Genomic DNA, 4,180 nt, shown 5'->3' on the forward strand with positions numbered 1-4,180 from the left:
ACAGCAAACAGATTGCCAGCTTTTGACGATAGAGGTTGTCGCCATGGCGTACTCTGCATATTTTATTCAATTTGTCCTCTTTCACCTGAAGTAAGAATATTAAGACGACAGTAAACAGATTGCCAGCTTTTGACGATAAAGGTTGTCGCCATGGCGTAGTCTGCTGCTGTCATTATACCAGCTCATAGTGAATCCAAATTCGGACGAGAAGTGCAACATACATTTTTCTAAAAGACACCCAAACTGTTAAGTCCTGAGGGTTGAGGAAAGGACTAAAGGAGGACCACATGGAGGCAGATCAGAAATCTTCCATATTGTGACTGTAGAAGTTTTATTTCTTCTTGTCTGTATGGGACTTCGTGTGGAGGGAGTCTGGATGGAGATGCTAAGAGACTCTGCGGGCTTCTCAGAACTGATACTTACTCTGAGGAGATTGCACACGCGTGACCTTTTTGTTGTTGTTACGACAGATAACAACGAAACTTGTTTATTTTTATTACAGCTGTTCTTTGAATTATTTATTTAATTTGCGTACAAATGTTACACTGAATCCTTATTGCAAATTCTTTTTCTTTGTAAGAGGATTAATGATTGATTAATTAAACCTCTGAGTAACTACAATCAAGTATAAATAATTGAGGTTTCTGTCAATTAAAAAAAAAAGTTATGAATTTAATTAACTTATATTATGGCTTGTAACCTAAGTCAATCTTTATAGTAAATATCAATTAATTAATTAATAGGCCCTCTTTATCAACTATCTACTCTGAAAAAAATAACAACCTAAAATGAAATTGAAAATAAAAAGAGCCTTTACTGGAGATGTATTGCTCTTATCCTAAATCTTAAGTACGGGCTCGAATCTGATGCTCAAGTTGTCCCTCTGGAGAGAACATAGCCATACGGCTTTACATATAAAAAGGTGTACAAAGTAAAAAAAAAATCCTTTTAGGATGAGAAAATCCGCTCTGATTTAATTTCTTCATGAGTGAGTTTGGCGATAGGCTCAACTGTGCTGCCAAAATGTTGCAGTCCATCACTGTACAAACGCTTGTATTCTCTAAAGCTTGGTACAATGATGGTTATGGGTTCAGATGTAACAAAAAGATCACTGTTCAAAGCACTGTGTGAGGAAGAAAGCCAGTAGATCCTTAGAAAAGGACTCAAGGTGTGGGAATACGGGTTGAAGCGGGATTACTTTTCTAAGGTTTGAAAATTTGGCTTTAGTTTTCCGGAACACATTGACTTGGTTATCAAGGACGACCTCTCCATCCGTGTTTATGTTATGGACCTCTATATTGTTCTCGGAAGATTCAGTATGAATGTAAGTTACCTTTCTGCCCAGCCCCACGAGTTGATCCAGAATGATGCCATGAAATAGTTTCAAATCATATTTGAGTGTGCTATTGCTATCCTCCTTCTCCTATTATATAAAAATCTCGACTCCCACATTGAACTTCCCCCTATAAATTGTTTTACTATGACTGGTTAAATTATCTATTTCATATGCTATTTTGTTTCATAGAGAAGGTAAACGCCATATGATATGACCGTTGTTAAAAGGTTTTGAAAAATTGAAGCACATTGGGGCTTCAAAAGTCATTCTATACGTTGTTTAAAAAGTTGGTGATGGATGTAGAAAATTAATAGTGAAGATGCTACATTCATTGCTAATGATATGACCGAAATTTTACAAGTTCGAAGACCTAGAATCAGGCCGGAGTCATTGTTTTTGAGCTGTGGCTAGCGGTGGTTCCATAGTATAATTACATCTTAGGGACATTGGAATTAAAATCAATGCAGCTGAGCACCTGAAAATCTGATACGTTATTTAACTAACCTGGATGGAGGATAATTTTGGCGTGAGCATTGTTGTACTTATACAAGACTCTGCCCCGTACCCAGCCTCCACGGCAAATCTATCTTAGAGGTTCCCGTTTTTTGGTGAAGGATAATATCTTGTTCTTAAATTTGTAACGTTTTTCTAGGCTCAATGACAAGGACTTGAAAGATTTTAAGTCCCATATTAAGAACATATAAAAAAAAAATTCTTTTGCCGATATATAAGATGAATTTATAGTAAGCCCCGTAATTTTAATGTAATTTTTTTTTTTGCTCTAATGTTTTTCTCTATGCCAATAAAGACAGTACTTACTTAACGGTAAGATTCGAACATTTCCAGTATTGCATCCCTTTTTTCGACAATTGAGCTTCCAGAGTGTGGTGCACCCTTGACATCAAAACTAACAGAACAGAATTGACAAAACCTAAATTTTACATTATTGAAAAATATTTGCACTGTAAAGACTATACAAATTTTCACTCACTTGGCTTCCATTTTTGCCTTCTTTTCATGAAAAACTATCAAATATGGCGTTTTTTCTTATTTTGTGTGTCCATTTTCGACGCACGCGTAACTAAAACTTAGTCTAACAATCACAACACTTTTTGAAAAGATTTTTTAGAGGGACAAAATATGTTTCTAGCACCATCCAGCATAAATTGATCCAACTTATGTACATTGAGATCCACACTTCTAAAGTCATTTATTGGGAAGTTAATGGATTTCTATTTGCTACACCTTTTATAAATATTGGCGCTAAGTCAACAATTATTGCACAATTAGTTTTAAATGAGTGAATGACGAATCAATGTGGAAATATGACATCACAAAGTATATACATTTTAATTAAAAAAAGCTAGATTTTGTATGCATGCCCACATATATCTCCTCCCAGACATTCTTCAAATTTTCTGGGTTCACGTTAGTTTCCGATTTCTTTGATTTTTACTTACTGACAGGACATATTAAATGTACCACTCCCTATAGTAATATTTATAAATCTTTGTTAATGACAGTATTTGAAACCTTACGAATTTTTCTAAATATTATAATTCAAAAAATTTGTACTTTTGATGGCAAGACATATTAGCTATGGCAACATTCTGACAACAATTTTATCACTGCATTTTATCATTCTGAAAGTAATAATAGAAAAAATATATTTAAATTATTTTTTCCACAATTGGTGTTTGGTAAGTCACTTGAAACAGAAGGAATTTTAAGTAAATCAAATTTTGTATGTTTGTTTGATTGTTTGAGGTGAACTAATTCATTTAGAGACATGTGCTGTTATAGCTCAGCGCGTCATATAAAAAAAGGCAGAATACCTGGTAAAATAATAAGTGCGATATTAGATTAAGTTTAGGAACGAGGGTGTGTAGCTAATGCTCATTGTGTCATATTCAAAAGCAATAAGTAGGGGATTACAAATATTTAGGGATGTACGGGGCGAACAAAATATCTGCACCTATAAATGGATTTATTCCAAACGCAATTATCTTTTTTACCAGTTATCAGATTTAAAAAAAAACAACAGATTTTGAAAGCTTTTATTCTATAAAATGACATCCAGCCTGAAATATAGTCTATATACAAGGGCAAAATATTGAGTAGTCCTTCTCTACTTGGTCCCTGGGCAAGTCCTGTTATTCTATCTTCATCTGACAAATATGTTTGTCTTTGTTGTTGTAGGGGTTTTGGTTGGATTGTCGTTCGATCGCAACCCCCCACAAAAAAATCAATCAGATTCCGATCCGACGACTTTGAAGGAAAAATTTCTGAGTGATAACGTTGTCAAAATTTTCTAAATATTTGAGATTTTTTTTTGTTATGTAGCAGGGAGCAAAGTCCTGCTGCCAAATGTAAATCCCCCCATTGGTAAACTTATTGGCCCAGAGCTTCACTTTGGTCTGTAGCACACCCATATAGCCATCAGTGTTGACCTTGAGGCCCTTGGGCACCATATGAGGTGGCCTTCAGAATTGTCCTCCCTAACATTATGATGCAGGACGGGAACAAAGGGAGCACCCTTGGGGCAAAAGGACAACCACATCTGGTTCTGGTTGTTGACCTAATGTCCCGGCAAAAGTTTTTCCTTATCAGAGAAAAACCAGAGCATGGCTCTATGAAGTGGGTACTTGAAGCGGTTAAGGAGCTTGGGAATGTACTTTTAGCGCTTTTCCTCAGCGTTTTTTGTCCTGATCTGGCACTTTATCTTCTTGTATGAGTAGTGAACACTTTTTTATTATTGTAGGCCCTTATCAGCGGCTCTGATCGGCCAACCTTTCGAGCAATAGCCTTCATGGACTTTCAAATTCCCTCCTAACCTAACTAACG

Source organism: Lepeophtheirus salmonis, chromosome 11 (assembly GCF_016086655.4).
Source record: "Lepeophtheirus salmonis chromosome 11, UVic_Lsal_1.4, whole genome shotgun sequence".
NCBI lineage: Eukaryota > Metazoa > Arthropoda > Copepoda > Siphonostomatoida > Caligidae > Lepeophtheirus > Lepeophtheirus salmonis.